The following is a 27,447-nucleotide window of genomic DNA, read 5'->3' as shown; positions in this document are numbered from 1 at the left end:
ATTTGTTCTCTTATAAATACAAATTACTAGAATTTATGATTTAATTCAAGCTGAGAAAAATACACATCCTCATGAATAGCAGACAACTTTAAAATCTCAAATTAAATAATCTGCAAGAGATTTTAATTTCCTGTCTATATTTGTCCTATAATCATGTAACTGAACAGTGAACATTCACTGCAACCCTAATAATCTGTACTTCCTCCTCTGATTAACAAAATAAATAGGGCTAATTCTCATGCAGCAGAAGCCAAAAACTGTCCTTCATTATCAATTCTCTCCTTCTTCTTAAGTAAAAGAATCCTCAAATGTTAGTTGGGCACATGTTTATTTTTAATAATGACTACATATCATCTATATAGCAAAGTACGATGAAATAACTAAGGTCTGGTCAATGGGATGTGAGAACAAGAAGTATATGTGACTAGTCAGAAATGTGTGTAAAGGGAGAGGTCATGCTCATCTCTGCATTTCTCCCTCCTGCTATCTGGGATGCATATGTGATAAGACAGTGGGGGCAGAAGCAGTCATCTTGGAAACAAAATGGAAGTTGCATGTTGAGGACAGCAGGGCAAAAATACAGACAGCATCTGGGTCCCTGATGATAATGGAGCACTATGTTAAACTTGAGTTGGCTTAAGTTACTGTTATTTTAAATTTTTTGTAATTCTTCCCCATGTGGTCAAAATTAAATATACCTAAGGAAAACTCTGCTCTCAATACTCATAGAATTATTGAGTTTGTTTCTCCTCTACAATCATTAATGGGCGGGCGGGTGGGGAAGAAGAAAGAAAAGAAAGTACAAAATGTTGGGCTATAACAAATGACTTCAGCAGTCAAGACGTGAGTAATTGGTCTAGGACAGATGGGAGTACAATTAAAGGTTATGGCTAAAATGAGAAATAAATAGCTTATAGGTACTTAGTGACATATGTATTTGCTCAAAGTATTTATTGCTTCTGTATGGACCATTTTTCATCTTGCTGATGCCCTTTAGTGAATGATGAATCTGCTTGCCTCCCACTTATTTTAGATTGAATTCTATTTTTAGAATAATTATAAAGGGATTTTAGGAGACCTGGTGTCATTATAAGACTGGATATGTTAATAAGTAACATTTGTGATGATCAGACCCATATATTTTTTCTTGAAGAGTTGCTTTAATGGACTAAACAGTAACATCGATGATTTCCATAGGAGATAATATGCTTTTCTCACTTACACCCAGCAATGTTCCTCATCTGACAGGTTCAGTTACCATCTCTTCATCAAATCACACATACAGTTGTTTGTTAAGAAGTTTACTTATTCATGTTAGTTGACGTACAATGCATTAACTATAAGTTGGTTTTGACTGAATGCCTTGCTAATTTATAATCTTGACAACAATAGAGTTTGTCTTCCTAAACTTGCTTACTTCCTTTCAAAATGGAATGCCCTTGTTGCTCTAACATTGCAAGCAAGGAAGCTTTAGTGTCCTCTCCACCACATTTGATAACTGTTGCTGCTTCATCCACACCACTATTTTTTTTTCTAACTAAAATCCTTGTCAGTTCTAATGTGTACTACAGCAAACTCCATTTGAAAGACAAATAGCACCTCCTTATTCTTAGTTCAGACTCAAAGTTCTTAAGGAACTATAATGAATTGGTCTTCCCCAGAGAAAAAGGCTAGATATGTGATTAGGCTTTTTAAAATGTGAAAAAATGATTAAGGATATATGTATATATACATATGTATGTATATATATGTATGTGTGTATATATGTGTGTGTATATATGTATATATGTGTGTGTATATATGTATGTGTATATATGTGTGTATATATACACACACACTGTGTGTATATATGTGTGTATATATATGTGTGTATATACATATATACACACACACATATATACACACATACATATGTATACATACATATGTACATATACATATATATACATGTATATTTATGTACATATACATGTATATATATAGTCCTAAGATGACATGGGCTCAGCTATTCTTCCAGGTCCTCTTTTGAGAAAGAACCCAAGTTCTGATGCTCTTTCAGCTACAGTGAAAGGTCTGGGGACTAGAAGTCAAGCATTCAAAAGGCTGAACTGTCAATATGTTAACCAAATTATAATCAAGTTAAGAATGAAATGTGGCAACTGAAATATTTCCCCATAAATGACAGAAGTGGTTTTAATAAAAAAGCAAATATAACATTATATTGCTATTTTATAAATTAAAGCAGATTTAGTACATAAAAATTTTAAAGTGAGCAACCATTCCTATCTTTCTCTAAAACAGAATTACATAGAATTTCCAAGAAAGAAGACTATATAATATCTATGTAATATTTCCCATTCTAAAGTAGTTTAATTTTTAGCTTTACATACAATTACTGATTTTGAGTTATTTGTCCTGAAGAGCTGTGGCTCACCTACAACAGGTTCTAGGGTTGAATTTATACATATACCATGTGGGAAGTTTGGGGGGATGAAGGAGGTAGGTATACACTTAAAAATAAATGGGAATTACAGCCCAGTCTTCTAGAAACTTGAATTTGCATATTTTCTGGGGTGGGCAGGGTGGAAGATGGCTTCTACCTTGCAAGATTCTACAGGGACATATAGTCTATGCCTACCATGCCCATAATTTAATAAATAAATGTTAAGCCCCTGCATTAATTTAGAGAGAGAACTTTGTATAATATGAATCTTTTTGAATCTCCTGAAGAAATATGCCCAGAGAAATTACAGGGATTTTGAAAAGTTAAAAACGAAGCCAGGAGGCAATCTATGTCTTCTCACTGGTTCTCAAACTTCAGCATCAGAATTACTTGGAAGACTTGACAAAACACAGGTTACCGAGCTGCAGCCACACATTTCTGATTCACTAGGTCTGGGGTGGAGCCCAAAGATTTACATTTCTAACAAGTACCCAGGTGATGCTGATGGTGCTGGTTCAGGGGACACTCTGAGAACCACTGTCCTTCATGAAGGAAGGGCATAAAGAAGCCAAATCAGGAGCTCAGCTCTCACCTCTAAGAGGGCACAGCCACACATGGTGTCACACTAAGCACCTGAGAAAGATCCATAAGAGATGGTTCCTTAATCAAGTATGTAACCTCATTGTTGTGAAGAAAGCTGCTAGTGGGATGGGAATTGTGGGATGTGGTGAGAAAGAAGAGAGGCGGAGTACACGGCTGCGAGGGGAAGACCAGACAACAGTAGGCATCGGTGTATGCATGAAAATAGTGACGAAATTCATATTCATTGAACAGATATTATTGAGCAACTATGATGTGCCAAAAACTTGGCTAGATGTTAGGGACTCATCAGTGATCAAAACAGAAAATGCTCCTGCTCTATGAACATTCTAGTTAGGTGAAACAATAATTAATTGTACAAAAAATATATCAGATATATCAGTAATATAGAAATGCTATGGAGAAAAATACAGGGTAGAGTAGGTGAGGATTAAGTGTTCTTTTTTATTTCCACACAGGGTGATACAGGAATGATGTCCACCAGATATCACACTAAGAACTGCCACAAGAAAATGAGACAATTCTAATGTGTAACTTTGCAATCACTTTTCTCCCAGATGCCAGGATTAGTATAAAGAGCTCCAGATAGTGAGGGTGCAGAATTCATAAAAGTCCATCTGCCTGGAGCTCTGTCCTATTCATATATTCACAAGTCTCCTGGTTTAATTAAGTAAATCTGGGAGAGAAGAAAAAGTATTTGTTGGTTTTGTAGTCAGTTTTACAGATTCCCCACTATATTCCATCATAGATCTGCCATGGATGATCAAGCTTAGGAAAGACATTTGTACATCTTACATCTCAGGTATGAAATGAAACTTTTCTAACACATGACCATCATCAGAAAACAGGGATGCCGTTAGATTTAGTTACAGTTCTTACTATAGCAGCACTTCCTTCTTTCACTTTCAGGGTGGCAGAAAATAGGACTTAGGTCAGCTAATACTTCTGCAAGGATCTAGTATGAAGATAATCTAGTTAGAAGACACTGTTTGGTTAGTTTTCAATGATCCAAGGAAAGATTTGCCCCCAGGGAGAATCCTTGCTCTTTTAAATTTATAAATGCATATATCCTAAGCAAATACTCACGTATTTTACCCAAATAAATCTAGAGTGCTCTTTAAAAAAAAAAGAAAGAAAGAAAAAAAAGAAACAAACCAAAAAACGAAAGCCTGAGAAAGGTCTCTCAGCCTCCCCCTTCTGTATTTCTCTCTATGTACTCACATGTGGATATTAATTTTATATTCTTTAAATTGGATTTCCCTCCACTTTCAGAATTCTCAGGCACTCAGACATTTAGTGAAATATGCTATTTGTTTTTGTATATTATTACTATTTAATCTCTTAATTTTCTGCATTTTCATGAGGTCACTTCCTAGACTCCTAGTTTCCTCTTTTAAACCACAGCTGCCTCAAGCTGACTATGCTCAAAAGAATAGGACTTATGAAAAAAGTAGGCATTGCTAATCCACTGCTAGTTGAAAATACTTTCTGAATTATCAGACCTTCTGTAAAAAGCCCATGATATGCTTCATTATGTAAACAAACCTCCTCTGTGTTGCTTTTTAAGCTTGAAAATATCAAAATCATGACATAACATGAGAAGAATTCCATTTTGACAAAATAAAAAACACAAAAATTCTTCTACCCAGAAAAAAAAGAAACAGAATGTAATGGGGGAAAATAAACGCAAAAATAGAATTGGCTAGAAACCAGCAACCACAAGAAAAGAAATATGACAGGAAATGGAACTAATCAGTTACTATAGTGAAGAGTTTTTTTCCCCAGACTTTCTTAGGAGAAAAAGAGAAACTCTAAAGAAATGTAGAAACTAAGAGTTTGGACAAAGTTATTTATATAATCTTGAACTATACAAAATTCCCTGAGAATGTATATGTTTTTTGAAAGGACAATGGAGTTTTTATTTAGCGGAATTTTGAAAGTTTATCTTCTTTGGGATTCTTTTCGTAAAGCTTTAGTTAGAAGGGTTGGAACTTTTGAGGAGTAATGTCTATATAACTACACTATGATATCTTTTTCCAGAGGCAGAATTATCTTCCTTTCTAATTCAAGGCCACTCGAAGGCTTAGTCCGTGCAGGAATGGGCTTGCTTTGCCAGAACCCTCTTCAGCTCAGCAACAGACATTGCCAACAGATTAGCCTTCCGTGAATAACAATTCTTCATACACTGGAAAATTTTTCACACGAAAATTGCTCCTTTGGGTTATTCTCCCATTACAACTTACTTTTATTATTGGGTTATTTTGGTATAGACTATATCAATTTTTTTAGCTGTTTTATGCCTAGATAAAATTAGAAGGCGTCATTTCTAAATATAGACATGAAAAATTAATCTCTATATTAAAAACAAATTTAGAAATAATTGTCATTTATTTGCTAGTTGTTTTGTGACTCTAAGTTTTAAAAAAATTAGTAGCTAATTCACTTAACGAAAGTCATTTACAAAATGTTTGACAATCTCTGAGCATGTCTACAGAGATGGTAGATACAGAATAGTCTTTATTTAATTTCTAATATCCTACTGGAAAAATATGGATAAAAGCTAGAACGTATATTAAAATTAATACGGCTCATCTCCATTTAATTTATATACAAGAAAACCCAGGTCTCAAGATTTGAATTTCCTTATGCAAGGTAACACAGCTGCTTAGCAGACGAGACAAAAATTGAAACCAGGTCTCTGGATCCCAAGGGACACTGATGGTCCCTAATTATCATGGGGTAAGAGAGATCCACCAACAACCAAATAACAAACACAACAGGTAATGAATTGAAAAAAAAATTGATATTAACTTTTTTCACATCCTTTGTAATCCATAGAAGCTTATTCATAAATAAATTAGTGAATGTCTTGAGATTCAATTGAACCAACATTTCCCAGTGTTCAGGCAAGACAGAAAGACTGAAAAGAGGATGAATGATGAAAAGGTTCCTGAGTCAAAGTAATTTATTGAATTTTTCTTTTTCCAGCTCTATTATTTTACACATATAATAATGAAAGTTGATGAATGTATACTTTATGCAAGTGTGTTACACATATTACCTGGTAACATATTATATTGTATAGTGTATTGCATGTATTACCTTATTTATTTCCTTTTATTGCTATTATCTTAATGTTTAATCTCATGTTTCGAGGCTACTAACATAGCAATTATCATAAAGCTAAGAACCAGCATTTGAAACCAAATCTAAATGATTCCAATGTATATCTCTATCCCGTGAATTATATTGCTTAATTGTTGAAAACTCTCCCTGACTCTGGATTATGTGTGTTAAAAAGAAAAAAAAAGAAAAAAAAGAAAAAGACTAAAGAAACTACTTCTGCCTGTTGAAAAAAATCATATTTCTAAAATTAGATACAAATAACCATTAAAATTGATTCTAAATTGGGATAAATAAGATAAACAGGACTTTCAAAATGAATGCCTTTATGTATCACTGAGCATCTAAAATGCCTTCTCAAGGTTTCCATGCCAACCTTTCTAGAATGCTAAAATAAGCTGTGAAACAACATTTACTCATACCACAATATGTAGTTTTTGATGCACTAAATTGTTTCGCTGCATTTAATAAAAAAAAAGCTCAAATAAATTTTGAATATTTAGCAAATGGGGGAAGTAAAAATGGTACCAGTCATCAGTGAGGAGGCAAACAATGTAACTTTTGTTTGTCTAAATGAGACAAGCCTTAAGAAGGACTTAAACGGAACTTTTCATTTCTGCTAACATCCTTTTTATGTATATCCATAGTTAGTCATCGCTTTTCAAAATAGAGTTTTATAAAAGTTATGTTTAAATTATAAACAACACTAAGCACTTAACACTGAATATATAGAAGACAAATTTGGAAATCTAGGGCACTTCAATCTTTGATTCGGACCACCTGGCAAGAGAAAAATAAATGAATAAAAAGCCAAATGGAGCTGAATAGGTCTCATGCAGTTTGAAGAGATTTCTTTTTACCTGTCAAGCTCCTTAAAAGTAAATATTGCAGTTTGACTGCTGAATTACGACAGGAGCCTCCAGTGGAGAAGCAGCAGCTCCTGCAGGCTGGAAGAGATGGGCAAGAGAAGGGCCTAGCATTTGGGTCCAGCCTCCAGCATGCAGAAGACGTAGGCTGAGGAGCTCAGACAGGGTGGTTAGAAAGGGAATACTCAGGACAGCAATAGAGAAGGGCACACAGGGCGCTGGAATAGTAAGAGCAATCCAACAACAGCAATGAGAGTAAGAGTGAATGTAGGCAACATCATAAACACTAAAATTATATCAAGCAATGCACTAAGTTCCAGAAAGACAGTAATGACAAGGCATGTGTGGTCTCTGACTTCAACAACTAGGAATCTAATTAATCTTTAAAACATGTTGATTAGGGACGGAGAATAAAGCGAAATGCCATGAGAGATTGCATTCGGGGTGTTATGGGAGTGCACAGTGAAGGCATCTCGCCCAGTGTAGGCAAGACGGCTCTGAGTAACTGAGGTCTAAGCATTCACTCCTAACAGAAAAAAACATGGAGAATAAAAGGAGGAGAGATGGCAGGAAATAAGGCTGAAGAACCACGTACTGACTTAACTAATTTAAGCTGAATGCAAATGTCAGATTTTAATTTGTTCCTTACCAGGTTTTTAAGTATGTAATACATCATATCTAAAGACCAATATTGGCAACCATAAACAGGAAAAGACAACTGTAAATTTATTAGAGTCACAACCACACTTACTCCATCACCAATAATTGTGGGCTTCAATGAGTTAGTTGACATCTCTTTGATTCAGTGCTCTGGGTTTTCTATGTAAGTTGTAACAGTTTGAATGCAACCGTTTTGTTACTGAGGGAGCAGCATCAACTGATACTTTCCCTGAATGAGGAAAATTTAAGATTTTACCAAAGGTAAATAAACAAAAACAAAAACTTCCATATGGAGCTTTAAATAAATTTCCTGTATTGAGGTCTTAGGCCACGTCCTTACAACTGCAGAGACCTACAAGTGCAGGCCTCTTACATATATTAATTATTTTGAAACTTTTTTCATATATGGATTTGAACTCTCAATCAGAAATACAATGCTTGATTATACAGCACTTTCAAAAGTTATTTTTAAAAATTATTTGTCACAAACATTTCTTGAAACATCATATAAGAAGGGGCAATATTTTCCTCAACCTAAGGTTTATGACTTGTCAACTATTTCAATATGATTTAGGTCTCTCTTATCCCAACCTGCAAGACTTCTTCCAAATCATTTTATTTTCCTGCATCTATGATACTCTAGTTTTTAGAGTTCAAAATGCTGTTTTGGGACAGGTGCCATTGGTTTTGCATTAGCCATATTTACAGGGCTCTGCCTTGATTCAGAAGTGTATGGCCATGGCTTTCTAATCTGATTAGCTCCTTGGAATTTATATTACTGTCTTTACTGAATATATTTTTCTCATTTCGCAGCTGAGATCCAGCTGGTGGAAAAAAAAAATGGAGGCCCATCAATCCTAATGGGGCACTGGTTTAAATGATGCTGACTCTTGTTCTATATCCAGTATGAGAAGCAGCTCGACACAGGTCTTTGCTGCTTCTTTAAAAGTGAATGAACAAATTCTCCCTCATTTGAATTTTATTTATGAAAACAATATTTTCTGAACCAAAGCTCTAAAAATATGGCTTGTCAAAAGATTTTTCTGTGTAATTTATGATTTAATTAATATGAAGTCTTACAAAACTGAACTGAACTACACTGCTATGTATTTATAATTTTATTGAAAAAATAATACCATGGGAGCTTTAGTACCTATGAAAACAACAATTAAGGAATTTAGCAAACAGTTTCTCCTTTAAAACATGCTATAGAATGGACCATGTAATGTGTTATTGATCACAAAATCCCAATCTCCTGGTATATCAGTTCAGATGGATCATGAATGTGCTTTTGATGTTATCTTTGAGAGGCACAGGGGCCCAGCTGACAGAGTTCCAATATTGCAAAGTCTCTTAACTGTTCTTTCTCTGAAAAGTTAGAAGAGAAAGATATCAGTCCTAACAACTAAAGCAGCTTAAAAAAAATTTTTTTTGAAATAAGATTAAAGAGTTTACAAGAAGCAAGGAAGGAAGCATAAAGACAGATAAAAAGGAGAGAAAAGGGTTACAATCCAATCAAACTCCTTTATGCCTGAAGAATAAATTGAATCATATCCTAGTAATGACAAAAGAGGGGGTGGGGGAGGAAGGATTGGACAGGTGCTGCCACAAAACGACTTTTAAAAACCATCAATTGATGTATTTTGAAATTATTAATAAATGAGGTCAAATCATTCAGGAAATGATACATTATATTTTGGTGCATCATATTAGTGTGTTGTAAAGTACATGTATGTACGTAGAAGGCTGCTGCCACCTGAATAAAAGTGAGCAAGACTGTGTCTTTCTTGTTCTCTTCTAGCACACTTCTTAGCACGATGTGGTGCTCAAGAAAGCATTTGTTTAATGAATAAATAATTCATTTAGAGTCATTTTACACATACTGGAAATAAGCGTAGCCTGCCTCAATACTATAAAGGAAATTATAAGAAGCTCTAAACCATACTTTGGGGGCAAATTGGCAAAAGGAGAGATTTTCAAAAGAAGAAAGATACTATGCATAACCTTTAATGTCATTGTCATTAACCAACATGGGGAGACCAACCAATGGTATTGCAAAAATACTGCCACATCTCCTAACATGATATTTAGCACAGTGGGTCATTCAAAAATTACTGCATGAGATGGGAGAGGCTAAAAATAAGTCCAATTAATACACAATAAAATTTAAAACTGTAAGTGCTTTATAGTAAGCAAAATATAATAGGGAGCAAAGTAAACAATACTGTGAGAAAATATCCTATGAAACAACCACCTTTTAATAAGCAAATGACCTCATGAAAGGGAAAATAATTCATCTTGCTAAGGAATGGGCCTCAGAAGGTCTTAAGCGGCCTGAAGAATCTTCCCTTAAACACACACCCTTTTCATTAGAAATCAGGTCTTCATCTCAAAATTAATAAAAAACAAAACAAAATAAAATAATATGAAATAATACTTCTGCTGGAAAGATTAAGCCCTTGTGACATTCTTTTCTCCTTGCACAGAGAACTAAAATTTGTGTAGGTAAAGGCTGCTGCTTCATTATTAGTCATTATTAGAATATCTTCCCTATTCCCTCTTTAGAATTCTAATTACATTCGCACACAAAAAAATATGGATTTTATGCTGTTCCTACTAAATTTTAAGGAGGCATTTTAGGAAAAAGTGTGAGGAAAAGAATGCTTTTATTAGAGCATATGGATTTAGCTGTGCATATGTATATATATTAAGAAATTAATAACTGGATATCTTATAGGGAAGCCTGTCTTTAGTAATCTCCTGATCTATTTATCATCAGCAGATGCTCACTCTGGGTGCAACCTAAGTGATTACTCCCAGAAATCTCATAATTGCAGTAATTAGGGTCATGTGACCTTCAGCTTGTTCCTGCTATAAAAAAGGATGGGGGTGGGGAGGCAGATGGCCCACATTAACATTTGAATGAGCACTGAATGAGTAGTTGAGCAGTTTAAGTTAAATGCACCAGAAAGCTAGGATGTCCAGTCTCAAACACATTTCAAGTAGAAATTTAAGACCTTTTTTATGTGATCCATTCTGCTCTCCACAAGGTCTGCCTTCCCTTGCAAAAGCCAAATATGAGCAGAACTACCCTCCAATAATTTACCCAACAATCAAGTTACTATGAGTGTGAAGGAGTAGTGATCATCTTACTTCAATCTTTCCATTTTAAGGCCTATTTGTTCTTTGTTTTAGAATATACTGACAATATACTCAGGTAATCCAAAATATCCACTGACTACTTTTCTTAAAAAACAATTATTTCCTTCATTTTACACTGTAAGGACAAATATACCTCTTATTCAAATCTCTCTGCTGAAAACAAGGGTAGATAGAGACTGCTTTCTACTCTCCCTTTTCTTTTAGAATTTATTTCTTTGTTCTTTGCAAATTTATGTAAATCTTAATGATGGCTAACTAAGCCTCCCATTAGCCTCACAACTCAGAAATGCTTTCTCAAGAACCTTGGGGCTATCTTTTTGAAATGCAAACATCAAGGGAGAAAGCTCCCCTATCTCCCAGTTCCTATGGGAGGGTAGGAGCCTAACTTCAGGGTTACCCTTGCTCCAAGTTGCAAAACTTCTTCCTGTCATAAAGGGATGAGAAATTTGTTTCTCCTCCGAGAAAGCCAATTAGCTAACACAGATGATCACCCCAATTACCTGAAGAATTTAGGATGGGGCTGTCAAGTCCTTTTACTTGAGGACTGGTTGTTGTTTATCTTGAAAGCATGTGTGTAATCCCACTCTTGGCTACATCTGCTTGGCAATATAGAAAAGTGAGATTTCTTTTGGTTTTTATAATCTTAGTGGATTGCCTGTAATGTTCATCACATTCTGGTTTAATGCTTAATAGTAAAAGTGTTTTCTTTTTCTATTACTTTGGTGGAGGGGATTTCTGGGTTGGTATAAGATTTTGTTTTTAATTATATTCCCTCAACAATTTTGATTTTAATTAATCTGTCTCCCTGTAGTAGAGCCCTTTTAGATATTTAACAAAGGACTTAAACAGTAAAATTCCAAATTTCCCATCTGAAATTTAAATAAGGAGATAAAGTAGTAAATTTTACTATTTCATTTATCTTTAATTATAAACAAGCTTGGTAATATTAGTGCCAAAATAAAATAATTACAGACATCAAGAGGGTGAGTTGGAACATCTAGTTCCCATGTGTTGAGATATCAATGTTTATTTTTTTCTTTTCATAAAACCTATGACAAAAACAGACTTTCACTAAAGTGAGCTTTTGAAACAGACATTAACAGCAGTATATATCTATGTAACTATTCTGTGTGCATGAAGAGAGAATGAAAAATCTCATGATGAACTGGGTTTCTGCTTACAGTTAAAGAACAGATACACATACAAGTAATTCAACAAATATTTGTAGGGAAAGAAAGTGGAAGACTAAGAAAGAAGGAAGAAAAGAAGAGGCAGAATACAGATCCAAAGTAAAACTGTACTGCACCCTCTGTTCAGGTTTCTCAACTTCTGAGTCCTCATTCCCTTATGCGTGCTTTGGTTTCCATAGACCCCTTTCAAGAAATGTCCTTCTTTCTGTACCTCTAACTCTCTATTGTGGCTATATAAATTCTATTTACCTATAAACCCAGCTGAAGATCCCTTTTAAAAAATTCGGCCCTTCAAAATCAATTATATCTTCTCTAGGTCACTCTACAAAGTTATATCTGTGCTTTGTATTTGACTGTATCATCATGTATTAATATTTATATGCATTAGTTTTCCCCTCTCTTGACTGTAAGCCATTGCAGAGCAAAGTAACCACTGTTAATACATTTAAAGCATTCACAGAATCTTGCTCTCAAATGAACTACAACTGGATCCTCACTACTTGATTTATTAATAATCACTCAGTTGTATTGGAACTGCACCTTCTCATGTAGGCTTACTACATGTGTGCCAAGATTTAATTCTGAAAGTACAGAGAATGATTTAGAGTATGATTTAGAAATATTATCATGTACAAATTCTCTTTCCCTGGTAAAAATGCATGCCCATGAAACTATGAGACGAAAGAATGTAATCTGGTTTCCCAAAGGCTGGACCAGGCAAGAATGTGTTATCATCTAGGCTGTTTTACTTTTTGTTTTTTCTTTTATTTAAAAAAAATCTGTTTGGTTGTCATTCACCTCATGGCTTGGATTTCTTTGTATATACTTTTCTATTTTTTGAGCATACTTCTTCCCCCATCTGCTTCCCTTGCCCTTCCACTCCATAAAGTGGTGTATTTCCACGTGGGGTCATGTTAGCTAATGACTAGGATTTCTATGTCCTAGTTAATGGTACATTGTTTGAATATCTATGTGGGATACCATTTATGGCTATGTCAAAATGATGAAATAAAGAGATACGTATCAAAAACTACAATAATGTGGGCTTTACGAGATAGATAACGAACTTGTAAAAACTCTCTAAGCAATCCATGACATGTAAATGAAGAAGATACTATGCTCAATCCAAAGAGAAACTGTTTAGTTTTCTGAAAGCAAAACCAAATCACATCACATTTCAAACACTTTTTATGCCATCTGCTGGCATTGTGCCACACATTGTGGTGACAAAACACATGATATTTCTAAAAGTTTTCTTGTTAATTAATGAAGTACTTGATGTTTGCATCCTCTTTATATTTATGTAAAGGTGAAGAGTGTCCTTATTTTCTAAGCACAAAGTTAAAATAACTTTTGCCACTAGGTCTCTAACAGAGAACTTCAGTGATCACCAAAAAGAAAATTTTCAAAAACTATCTAAATATAAGAAAATCAAAAAATTAATACATATCTACTTAGTCCCTACAGTGAAAGAGGAACACAGCAGTTCCAGGTATGGCGGAAGAGGGAGGATGATGCCTGATAGAGAAACTTGGTAAATACCCTGTGGGGTATACATTTCCAGTAAATGCATAATCATTCAATAGCATACAATATTTCAAGGTGACATTAGTAATTATTAACATGGAAGATTATGTAATTTTTGTGTTGTACAACACTTGTATGAAATAGAAGAAAAGGTAATTTCACTCCATTGAAGTGCCTATGTAATAGCCTAACCTGAATATGTAAGTACGATTTCTCTCTGAGCATTAATTTCACCTAAGGAAATTAACTGCCTGCCAGTACACCCCTCTAACATACTACAATAGTAATTTACATCTTAATTTCCAAACAGATAGAAAACCCCAAGAGACACCCTAAGTGCACAAATCATCCCCCTGTGATAGTGTAGCCAGGCGGTCTAAATTAGGTCTTCGAGTCTCTAAGGGATAATAGAAAGTCGAAGTGAAATTTAAAATGGTTTGCAACTATGAAGTTGCCTGTCAAGTTAAACGTCCTGCTCACTGACTCATTTTTACCCCATATTTCCAAAATTTAAATAAATTTTAAAGGAGGAAATTCCTATACCTTTATTTTCGGTAAGTTCCTTAACCCTTCCCTTTTTTTATTCCTGTTGTTTAACTGATTCTCCTCTATTGGTCTAATACTCCTTATGGCTGACTTAAAACCCCTTAAAGATGCCACCGTAGCTGTTCTTTTAAAAGTAGATCAGCTTATACTTGCACCTTAGTATTGTACCAGAGAGCTACTTCTGACAGAACACTAATAGAAGGCAATAGTTTTGAGGAAAAGGTGGAAAAAATATATTCATTCTAGGTGAAGCATCTTTAAGCAAATGACATCAAGCCCACTTTCTTTATCATTCTGAAGATCAATACCTTATAGTTTAAGCCGTCACTAAATGATGTATATCATAGGCAAGTAGTTACATTTAGATAAATGTGTATTTTTCTACTTATTGTTATTCCATAAGAGACTTTTCTGTATTTCTAAGAACTAACATACTTCACAGAGGAATACTCTGTTTATAAACATTCTATCTGGGCCAGGTGCAGTGGCTCACGCCTGTAATCTCAGCACTTGGAGAGGCTGAGGTGGGAGGATTGCGTGAGCCCAGGAGCTTGAGACCAGCCTAGGCAACATAATGAGACCCCATCTTTGCAAAAAATAAAAGAAAAAAATTTAGCTTGCCATAGTGGTGTGCTCCTGTGGCCCCAGCTACTCAGGAGTCTAAGGCAAGAAGGATCACTTGAGCTGGGTAGGTTAAGGCTGCAGTGAGCCATGATCACACTACTGTACTTTAGCCTGGGTGACAGAATAAGACTCTGTCTCTACATAAATAAATGAAATAAAAATAAAAATTGTTTCTGGTTTAATGACTAAGTTTCTCGATTCATAAAATGAAGACAATAGTACTTAAAGTTCCAAATACCTACTGATATGGTTTGCCTCTGTGTCCCCACCCAAATCTTACCTCAAATTTTAATCTCCATATGTCAGGGGAGGGACCAGGTGGGAGGTCACTGAATCATGGGCACAGTTTCTCCCATGCTGTTTTCATGATAGTGAGTGAGTTCTCATAAGAGCTGATGGTTTTAAAGTGAGGCACTTCATCGTGCTCGCACATACTCCCTCCTGCCACCTTGTGAAGAAGGTGAAGAAAGTGCCTGCTTCCGCTTGCGCCATGATTGTGTTTCCTGGGGCCTCCCCAGCCATGCAGAACTGTAAGTCAATTAAACCTCTTTTCCTTATAAATTACCCAACTTCAGGAAAGTTCTTCATAGCAGTGTGAAAATGGACTAATACACTTATTAATATTCAAAAAGTAATGTACTAAGTGATCACTTGCTCTAGTTTTGAACTACAAACTTTGGCAGGTGTAAAACTTTAGATAAATGAGAGAGAGAAAGAAGATAGACACAGATGTACTCATATAATGCATTCAGTGTTTTCTTTATTCAACTCTTCACTAATTAGATCTGAAATGGTCGAAAGAAAGAAAATGAAGACTGTAAAGCAACACAAAGTTGATAACCGTAAGACACTGAATAATATGGAATGAAACCTAATCCATGTCGGTTTGTTATGGCAAATGATTTTTCAACTAACATTTTTATATTATTAATAACTGGGAGAGATTAGTTCAGAAAAGGCACATAATTTTACCCTCTTCAACATGAATGACTCAGAAGGCATTCCTAAAAGTAAAGCCCTTGTATTGTGCATTGGCAAAATTATTTGAAACCATCATGACTATTCATTTATCTATCTATCACATGTGTGTATTGTATGTCATATTCCTTTTTCTAATACACAATGGATACTTTTCTATTCTCAGGTGAATAACTGATGAAGCTTAACAAGTCTCACGTTGATTTATAGAGGAACAAGAGAGTTTATCCCTTGTACTACTATGCAGTTCTTATTCTGCAATAAGTAGAATATAAAGAATTTCTTACATAATAAAGAAATTCATTTATTTTATTTTTAAATCTTCCAAACTACCCTAATAAGATATAAGGCCCGTATTTAGGTTATAATACTTTTTAATGACATAAATGGGCTGCAAAGAGATCAGCTGTGTTATTCTTTGGAATGGGATTCTTTTTTACAGATGAATTTAGGAAAAGAATAAAGATTAGCTGGTCAGTGAATTAAATCCACAGAACTGATTTCATAAGCATGGGGTTTGTATGAAAACATAGCCAGTGGTTGTCTTTTGCAGCCATTTGATACTACATTTAATTAAGGAATAAAGAATGAGCTAGAGCATTCTTTTCCCACATGAAAAAAAAAGGGAGGACTTTAAACAATAATCAATCACCCCAAAGACATTTGAAGCTGCAATAATTATTAGGTTTAATTTGGGAAACTTAGAAAACTTATGAAAAAGGTGATTATTTTGTCATTTTATTTTATTCCTACATTTAGCATAGTATATTAATATCTTTGTATTAAAAAAACATATTCAGGATTCTAATGATTAGATTTACATATGATACAAAGTGACTTTGAGATTCTGGAAAGATTTATAGAATGGCCAATTATTTGTTTACTACTTTAAGGAGAAATACAAAGCTTCCAGAATCACATTTCAAACTGAAAAGACCATTTAATCCTTAGGATAATTTACTTTCTCTTGTGAAGCCTTCTGAAATTTGATGCATCATAAATACGTATTTTTTCTTTTAATAGAAAGTAATCATTTCCTAGATTTTGGACAAAAACATGACTATCAAAGAATTAGCTCATGACATAATTTAGAAGAGGAGAGGTGGGGAGGGGGTTGAAGTGAGGATGGCAGACAAACTTGCTATCCCTCCTCATTTGTTCACATGACCTAATGAAGAATCTTGGGGATACGTGCTTCCAGAATTGCTTTCATTTTGACAGCCTGACATCCTGAGGAAATAGGCTTGTTGATGCCATGAAAGATGAATACAAAAATACTACCCACTGGAAGAATCTTAAAGAACAAGTATTGGATCTATGGTGTTTTTTTGTTTTTTGTTTTTTCAAGAGAGAAAGATAGGGTGCCGAGAGAGGATACAGTGATAAATGATTATTAAAACATCCACGCATATACGCACATATATGTAGCTCTATAATCTTCATATGTAATACAATTGTTTATATTCTGTTTTGCAATTTTATAATTGTTTGTTATATAATGAATGTCTTTAAAATTCATTATATAAGCATTTCCTAAGTGTCCATTTCCTCCAAGGCCCTATTGAGATAGCACGCATAAGTGTAAAGGCACCAGTTTCTCCTTAAAAAGCCTATGGGCTGCTAGGGGAGAATGGACCTATCCAGATATGCTCATAACATGAAGCATAACAAGTCTATAAGAAATGTGTGAAGCAACATGAAGCAAGTTGGAAGAGAAATATAGCGTCTCCCTGAGAAGGTACTGGAAGTTGACCAAGAAGCTAATCAAAATTTTGTCTTGATTCTGGAAAGCTCAAAGCACTGAAGCTTACTGGTTAGACATTAAGAACATCCGCCTCTCCCCACTTCCTATTTCATTAGAGTATTAGCATTTTCTACACTTTTTTTAAGTGCAAGTCTGCTTAATTGTGCAATATGCTGTTTAGTTTAACAGCATCTTTAATGAACCATATAATACTACTCAACTGAGCATAGAGAAATTACTTTCTGGCCAGTTTAAAAAACAGTATAAAATTCTATAAATTGGACTGCGTGCAGTGTCTCATGCCTATAATCTCATCACTTTGGAAAGCCAAGGCAGGAGGGTCACTTCATGCCAGATCAAGGCCAGCCTGGGCAACATAGAGAGACCCTGTCTGCATAAAAGGCATAAAATAAAAAATTAGCTGGGTGTGCTGGTGCATGCTACCACAGTCCTAGCTACTCAGGAGGCTGAGGCAGGAGAATCACTTGAGCTTAGAAGTTTGAGGTTATAGTAAGCTATGATTGCACCACTCCATTCCAGTCCGGGCAACAGAGTAAGGCCCTATCTCTATAAAAGAAATATTTTTTAAATTTATATATATCATACATTTTATATATGTGTGTGTGTGTGTGTGTGTGTGTGTGTGTGTGTGTGTGTGTGTATAACTTCTGGCTTCTTTCATTCATATATTTTGAAGCTTTTATAACAATAATTTAAAGATCCTCATTCATTTTATTTTCTGTTTTAAGAGAAGCGTCAGACTTTATTACACATGTAAAATCTAGAAAAAAAGACTTTAATAGAGCATTTGTTTGTTTGTTTGTTTTCAAGGCTCAATGGAACAAACACTCCTATTTATTTAGCAATCCCCATATGCCAGATATTGTTCTAAGAGTCTTTTTTTGCATTAAAATGTAATTTATTTATTATAATTTACATATTTATCAGACACAATGTGGTGTTTTGATACAAGTATACAATATGTAATAATCAAAGTAATTAGCATATTTTGATAGAGGGCTTAAAAGTGGATTAAAAGTTACAATTTTTAAGACTCATAATAATATCTCATTTAATCTTGAAATGAAGTATAAGTTATTTTTGTTTCCATTTTACAGATAATAAAATCAGAGGGCTTGACCAAGGAATACCACAAGCAGCTTAGCAGTCTAGAAGCATAGAGGGCATCAGAGGTTAAGCCAGAGGAAAAGATTAGAATTAGGAGGAAGGACTAGATCCAGGTAGAAAAGAAGCACAACATCCACCCTGTTCTGGAGCACTGGATCAAAATCAGGGCTTGGGTAAATAATTTCAGATAAATATTAATGATTCAATCATAGGTAATTGACCAGGCACAGTGACTCATGCCTGTAATCCCAGCACCTTCAGAGGCTGAAGCAGGAGGATCGCTTTAAGCCAGGAGTTTGAGAACAGCCTGGGCAACAAAGCGAGACTCAGTCTCTACAAAAAATAAAAAATATAGCCAGGAATGGTGGCACACACCTGTACTCCTAAGCTACTCAGGAGGCTGAGATAAGAGGACAACTTGAGCCCAAGGGTTGAGGCTGCAGTGAGCCATGATTGTGTCACTATACTCCAGCCTGGGTGACAGAGGGAGACTCCATCTCTTCAAAAAAAATCATAGGAAATCATCTGTTTAAGAATTCTAAGCACCAAGAAAGCATGAATTCATCTAATTTCAAACTCGGGTGCTTCAACCAACGCCACCAGAACACTTTAATATAGTCAAGTGCAATTGCAAAGGCAGGGGAAGTCTTATAGCACTGAGAGCCTTGTGTTAAGCAATGTATCCCTTAGAACTAGGTGTCAGTATGATGAACATGATCCCTCTTTGGGAGCAAGATAGGATAGGGTTGGAGGTAGGGTCTTCATGGAATACATATGCTAAGTACTGACTGCATTAGAGGAAGGATAAAAGGTTAGTGTATAGGATGAAGAAGAAACGGATACAAAATAGCAACAAGTTATATCCAATATTTTCTTTTTAACTTTTGATTTTGCAAAATGAGACTAAAAGACAGTATCAATATAGAAAAGTATTTTTAAAATTTTGAGGAGAGAAATTTATAAAATATCTACACTAGCTAGCACACAATATGACATTTCACTTTTAGATTTGTAGAGTAATCTTAGTTCTTTTCTGCTCACAGCATTCCAAACACTTCCAGAAAAGCTACTGCACCTCATGTCACTTGTTGAGCAGTATCTCCACTGTAAGTAAACTTGAGAACTCTATTAAAGAATGTCTCCCTTGTCCCATTCCTTAGGGTCCTCAACCTCTTTCTCAAGAAAACTATAATTAATATAATTAACATGATCATCTATCTTTATAAGAATGAAAATCATTTAGCTTTTGATTCCGTCTTCAACAGCATAAGATCAAATAGCCTTCCCAGGCTGAGAGTGGCAGAGCCAATGAAATTAACATTACCTCGTCATTCTATCTAAAAAACAAGTTATGCTGTTTAGATTGATATTTTTAATGATCCATGAGTATTCCTTTACAAGCATCTGTTTCCTATTTTATATTCTAAAATTGAGAAGCCATCATTTGCTTATCAAACTGAGAGAAATTTTTAAAATCCTAATTCCAACATTGGCATGGGTATTGCAAATCTCAGACTGCTTCTGCTACCAGTGAAGTGTATATTGGTATATAATTTTGGGGAACATAATGTACACGTTACTCACCTCAAATATATTTATTTCTTTACACTACATAATCCCACTTCTACAAATTGATCCTAAGTACAATGTCAGCAGTGAACATAAACATTTTAGAAGCATATTTACTGCAGTGCTATTTATAACAGTGAGATATTAAAAATGGTCTGAATGTCCAACAATGAGTAAATGGTGAAATAAACTATGAAATATCCATAGGATAGTATATCACAGAGCCATTAAAAATCACCTTTTCAAGTAACTGGAATGTATAGAATAGAAAATTTAATTTAACTTTTGTGAAAACAAACCACAACAAAAACTGGAGGAAAATATACCAAAATGCTGGTAGCAGTATTAATAATAAAGAAAAAGAAGTAGATCAAAAAAACCAATACACATTTTTTTAAAAAGGCAAAAATTGTGGCCTAAAATGTTGCTAAGAATCAATGCCAAATTTACCTTCCTTGTTTCTAGACTTCATTCTGACTTTTTTTTTTTGTAATAACTTTAGGAGATTAAAACACGTTTCCAGTCTAAATTCAGTAATATTGTGTTTCATAAAATCTAAGATACTTTTCATTACAAGACATACCTCATTTACCACTAGGAAAAAAAATGCTGTCAATTTAACTATAGCATCACTTAATTTTACATAACTTAATGTAAAATTACATGCATCACAGAATTGATAAAATATTGCAATGGCATTTCTGATGTCCTATTTTATATACCCCTATCGGTAGCTTGCTTTTATCTGGCAACACTAGTTATTTTGCTCAGCTAACAGTTTTACAGATAAACATGCTTTTTCTGTGAGGGAAGCTCTTTTATTTTAAACCACAAGTAACTTAGTTATAGTTGAAAAAAATGGTAATTTCCATTACATATATTCTGTTTTGATAACTTGGCTGTTTCTAGTGAGTTAATATAGTTTTAAGAGACTTACTACATCTAACTGCTTTTACAAAATGTGATTTAGATAACTGATTAACCAAATGTAATTTAATATTATTTTCGTTTCCAGATAGAAGGGAAAACAATACTAATAAATACTAAACCACACATATCCAAGTGGGAAGACCTGGTAATAAGAGAGGTTTAAACATGTTTCCATTTCTATGTACACGTTATTTTCACTGATATATTTATTTATTTATTTGAAAATAGGCAAGTCATCTTGACCAAACACACTCGATTTTCATATTCCCACAACAGAAATCTCCATGTGGAAGATGGTTAGGGGATCAGATTATGAAAAATTTTTGTGTGTTACTGTTAGTTTTTTATAGTCTAACAAAAATCTTTTTTCTTTTCAGTTTTCTTTCATTCTGGTAAGTGGTCAGAGCAAGATGAGATTGCAAATTGTCATGTTTACCATATAAACTATAAAATAAAAAAATCAGGAAGGGAAGAGTTTATTTCTTATTAAAGAAGAGAAAGGAAAAGTTTACCTCTCATACAGATTTATTTATAATTAAAACTTAACTCTGTGCATTGAAAATATTACTGATTCAATGATGTATACTTTACAAAAATTTCATTCTACTTGTAATTTTGGTTTTGTAGGTGGATGGGATAGGGGCTAGTAGGGGATAAAAGTAGAAAAAAATTCAAAAAATCTTTAAAAATTGCACATTTAAATGTTCACAAATCTCCATAGCATATGCTAAAAGTGAATAAAAAAGAGAAACTTTAATAAATTTGACCCCGAACTATATAAAAACACTTAATAAAATAATACAGTTTATAGACTTGAAACCAATACTTGTAGACATTTCACCTTTTTTCTTTATTAAGTTTCCAATTATCTATAGGCATAATTTTAATATATTCTATTTGCTTCATTCTATACAGATTTCAAAGATAGGAAAGCACAGTTTGAACCTGAAAAGAGAAATAATAGTAGTTTTTCATCTGTGTGTGTGTGTGTGTGTGTGTGTGTGAGGGACAGAGAGAGTGTGTCTGTGTGCTTATGTGTATTTGGTTGTAGGAAAGTGAGGTCAGAAAAGGTACATATTTACAGTGTGCCTGTTATATGACAGACACTGCAATCTGAAGGGTTAAACATGGGCTTTAAAGGTAAAATTCCTGATTAGTGTAAGGGCAAATGAAAAGCCAATGTTTTCCTTTATGTTAATTATTAATCAAAAGCCTATACAAAAAGTTTAGCAACAACTGGCATGTTGTTCTTTCATAAGCAATAAAAGTCTTCATTTCATTCAGTGTTTAGTGTTTTTTTTTCAATCTGAATACATGTTGAAAAAAATAGAAGGCATAAATAAAATCCCAAGTTTATTGCTGTGAGGGCCTTCTGAGGTTCTGTTATTACTCTAAACTCAGTTAAGCTAGTTTCGAGTCTCAATTAAGGCCAATTAATGAAAGCACAGAACAAAAGGAATGACATCTTAACACTCTGCTAACTGAAATTTTTTATTGAAAAGTACATTTTCAATTCTACCCTCTTTACAAAATATATTCTCTATGAGTATATAATTGTGGAATTCAAAGTGTTTTCCTGCAAATTCAGGAAGCTGACCATTCTTTGAAAGGTCAGCCTTCCAAGAAGTCACTCTTTTAATATTTCTGTTAATTAAACAAATGAATTCGAGTTGGATTTTTTTCATTATTCAAAACTCAGGTAGTAGTAAGATTAAAGAAATTCAACATTCAAAAACCAAATAAATTATACTAATTAGAAAAACAGTACTTAGGGAACCATGTTTGCTAGTAGGCCAACTCTGAAATATATCCAGTTTTTACTAAATTTGAGCTTTTACCACACATTGCAAGCATATTTCTGACACAGCTATCTAAAGACCCATGATGCCTTTATTTTATTTCACAGTTTATTCATGATTGACACAAATATAGTACTGACCTTAATTCCAGCCAGAAGTTATAAGATACTTCGGATTAGATCAATAAAATCTAAAAGAAGAAAAGAAAAATACCCAGTAAGTTAAATCAGTTGAACAATCTGGCTTTTTCTTTCACTAAGGAGGAAGATAAAATCAGAAGTGACTTGTTCCTCACTCCATAAAATGCACTGACTGAAACACATCCATTTACAATACATGACGGTTATGTATAATACAACTTTAAACTTAAAAATACATTCTACATTTTATTGAAAAAAAAATATATTAAATGCCAAAATTAGGTCCTATTTTTATTTTATACTTATTTAAAGTAGAAGTCCTATGTTTATATTCTAAAACAACCAACCAAAAAGAATTTTTAACACATTCTGTTCTTAATATGCTACCATTGCTCTTAAGAGATGTTTAATCAAAAATAATAAAACTCAGGCATTTTGATCCTGCCACAGACTGAATGCTAGTGTCCCCACCACCCCAAATTCATATGTTGAGATCCTAATCCCCCAATGTGATATTTGGAGGTGGGGCCTTTGGAAGGTGATTACTGCCCCTATAAAAGAGATCCCAGAAATATAAAAAGTGGACTGTGCCTTTATACACGAGATCACAGAGAGCGCTCTTACACCTTCTGCCTGCCATATGAAGGCGGAGGAAAAAACAGGAAGCAGGACCTCAGCAAAACCAATCTGCTGCTGCCTTGATCTTGAACTTCGCTGCTTCCAGAACTGGGAAAAATAAATTTCTGTTCTTTTATGTTTGTTAGAACAGTCTGCACAGACTGACACAGGTCTTTAATCTGATTTAACATGCACAGAGAATCTGAAGATTTTTAGTCCTGGGTCGACAATCAGTCCAAACCTTTGCTAAAGGTAGCAAAGTTCAAATAAGACAATTCCAGTGGTAAACGATCAATCTTTCCATTGGTCTCTTGCACCTAAGTCTTGCTACTAAAATATGCTGAGAAGTAAATATGCAGAAAAGCATGTTGTCAAATGGAAGTATAAAGAAGGTAAACCAGGGACAAAAACAAACTTTTGTGCCAAAGTCAGCCTGTCTCTTGAACAGATAGTAAACAAAACAACTTCAAAATGACAAAAGAGACTCAACTCGCCACAGGGAGCATCTATGGCAGTCTCTAATTAAAAAGCAAGTTAGGTTCTAGAAGTATGTTTGTGAGTTAATTGGATAGAAAACAGCATATGTTCTTCTACATGTTAGAAATGTTTCATTATTAGACTCCTATGCTAAGCCCCAAAACTAAATTAGCCTAAAACTAGTTATTTACTGAAAAGAACAGTATAAAATAAGACAAAGAAAATACTAGTAAACCACAGAAAATACAACTGAATATGAAATAGTTGATTTTTAATCCTAAGGGCAGGTGTTTAAGAAAAGTAAACTTTGTCCTACAATAACGAAATGATAGGTTGATACATCTGTGGAGATTTTTTTTTAAGTATCTGAGGAAATTATGAGGGACATTTAAGATTAATGCCTTTAGTATATCTATCTTGACTTCAAACAAATGACATTATTTTACTTGGATACAAATATTATTTTTTGGCTATAAAGCCAACAGCTCTCTAACTGTCATGGTGGCCCAGGGCACCACTGTAAACTCTCAGGGGAATGGTGAAATGTTTTCTTTTTCTTTTCTTTTCTTTTTTCTGAGACAGGGTCTCACTCTGTCACCTAGTCTGGAGTGCAGGGGTGTGATCATGGCTCACTACAGCCTCAACCTCTCAGGCTCAATCAGTCCTCCCACCTCAGCCTCCGTAGTAGCTGGAACTACAAGCGTTAACCACTATGCCTGACTAAGTTTTGTATTTTTTGTAGAGATGGAGTTTCACCATGTTCCCCAGGCGGGTCTCAAACTCCTGAACTCAAGCAATCCACCCACCTTGGCCTCTCAAAGTGCTGGGATTACAGGCATAAGCCACCGTGCCTGGCCAAAATGTTTTCAATATATGAAAACAAAAACAAAAACAAAAAACCCACAGCAGTATCCATTAGGCAGCACAAAAACTATTAACTTAAAGTGGTTTGCGGTTTCAGTATTAGATCACGCTACATTCCTTTCAATGATGTTACAGCTTTGCAAAGTTGGGTTTTGATTTTGTTTGTGATATAAAAGCAAATACTGCATGAAACTCAACATGAAGTAAGAATGACAAAAACCTTGTTTCCATAAAAAAATTAAAGGAAATAAGAATGATGGTGTCCAGTGTGACTTCAAGGTTTGAGGGCTGGGCAGTATTCAACAGGCAAAAATCCCATTCGTAAGTGATTGTGGGTTTCTAAGCATAAAATAAAAATAGATTTGCTTTCAATTTATGTGTATCATTTTTTCAAAAGGCTACTAAGTTGTTAGGACTTAAACATATCATGTTAATTAAATGAAACTGTGAGGTACATCTTTTGGCCTAGAGGATCTTGAAAATAAAATTACTGAGATACTAAGGGTGCCATAAACTGAGAACATTTGGAACATTCCTGTTAAGCACAGTTTCTTGTTGTTTATTTTTTGTTTTGCTCCACAAATTTAATGAGAAAGTATGAGAAATTTAAAATAAAAATACTAGGAGAGTAAAGGAAAAAAGAGAAAGAAAAAATATGTCTCTAAAATATGAAGAAAAAATGCTAGGAGAGTGGGAAGGACAGTGATTCAACACACTCAGTGACTGTGTATGTGTGGCTGGGTTGCATGTGCACTATTGTGTGTGCAAGAGATGGCTAAAATAGAATGTACATAAGAACACTAGGCTATGAAAGACAGAGTGGATACACTGCCTATGTGTTCATTTTAATCATATTATCAATCATTATCCCCTAAGAAAAAAGGAGACACTGGAAAGGGATTGTGATTTAGGTCTAAATATTCACTAGGAAAAAAAAAAATGATGGCTTGCACAGCAACGCGAACGTACTTAATGCCAGAAAGCTGAACCCTTTAAAATGGTTAAAATGTTAAATTTTACATTACATATGTTTTACTATAATATAAAATAAGTGATGCTGTTATCCTAGGATCTTGCATGGTGTCTCATACAAAAACCTGCTGTATAATCGATAAATGCATACTGAGCAATGAAAACCAGGATGATATTGCCACTTAACAACTCTTTAAAGAGAAAGTGGTTCACTAGTTGCCTGGAGTCAGGGAAAGTCTAACCTGAAACTGCCCATTTGTTTGCTTGCAAGTTTTAGGCCTCAATTTATCATTTGACTATAGCTACTTCTTGCTAATTGCTCTTTAACACAGATCAGCATCCTGATATATTTAATATTCTTTTAAATAGACTGGATTTCATTTCTTCTACGTGCACTCCCAAATATATACTTTCATAGCAAAAACAAAATGACACTGTGGGATTTTTTTTTTAAAGTTGAGTTTTATGACACAGGAGCCTGACTTCTTTATGTATTCCATAATGTGTCTGGAAAGACATTCCAACTTACTTGTCCCTCTTCCAGTGTTCCTCCTCCCCACAACTGGAAGCCCCATCTCCAAGAAAAATCTTGCTTAGTCTCTTTTTTTTTTTTTCAGAGACAGGGTCTTGCTCTGTCAACCAGTCTGGAGTGCAATGGCACCATCTCAGCTCACTGCAACCTCCACCTCCTGGGTTCAAGTGATTCTCCTGCTTCAGCCTCCTGAGTAGCTGGGATTACATGTGCGCGTCACCACACCCAGCTAATTTTTGCATTTTTTAATAGAGATGGGGTTTCAATACAGCATGATTCAAAAACAAACTGTATTCAAAATATTAATACTCTTTTAGGTATGTGAACTTTGTATTTGAACCCAATGTTTGCAGCACACAAAATATTAATAAACATTGTTAAATGAATAAAGGTGCTTACTGTCGTATTTTTTCCAATTCTATGTCAGATTTAAAGGAACAGTTGAAAATACCCTTTGTGGTGAGAATAAGAAAAAAAAATCCCATCCTTGTCTTACATTACTTCCATTGAAAGGATAGTCTCTTCAATAAATGGTGTTAGGTAAACTGGGTACTACATGCAAAAGAATGAAAATGGACTTTTATCTTACATCATGCACAAAAATCAACCCAAAATGGAATGAAAACTTAAATGTAAGACCTGAAACCATAAAACTCCTAGAAGAAAACATAGGGAATAAGCTTCTTGACATTGACTTTGGCAATGATTTTTTGAATATGACACCAAGAGCTCAGGCATCACAAGCAGAAACAAACAGGTGGGGCTACATCAAACTGTCCAAAAAAGGAAACAATCAACAAAATAAAAAGGTAACCTAGAGAATGGGAGAAAATATTTGCAAACCATATATCTGATAAGGGGTTAATATCCAAAATATAGGGCTGGGCGTGGGGGCTCATGCCTGTAATCCCAGCACTTTGGGAGGCCAAGGAGGGTGGAGTGCTTGAGTCTAGGA

At 34.5% G+C, this 27,447-nt stretch overlaps 1 protein-coding gene across 22 annotated transcripts in view; it reads right to left on the bottom strand.

Moving 5' to 3' along the window:
* The window catches only part of MAP2 (microtubule associated protein 2), a 310,414-nt gene that overhangs the window by 202,885 nt on the left and 80,082 nt on the right, over window positions 1-27,447 (bottom strand). For 18 of the 22 annotated variants that reach the window (XM_034954994.3, XM_008959005.4, XM_055109049.2 and 15 more), the window contains one exon: window positions 23,030-23,079. The exons of the other annotated variants lie outside the window; for them this stretch is intronic. The gene's annotated coding sequence lies outside the window, so the exon portion shown is untranslated. The remainder of the gene's footprint in view (window positions 1-23,029; window positions 23,080-27,447) is intronic. 22 annotated transcript variants of the gene reach the window in all.

The sequence above is a fragment of the Pan paniscus genome, chromosome 13 (genome assembly GCF_029289425.2).
Source record: "Pan paniscus chromosome 13, NHGRI_mPanPan1-v2.0_pri, whole genome shotgun sequence".
Classification (NCBI taxonomy): Eukaryota; Metazoa; Chordata; class Mammalia; order Primates; family Hominidae; genus Pan; species Pan paniscus.
This window is presented reverse-complemented; position numbering and strand designations above follow the sequence as displayed.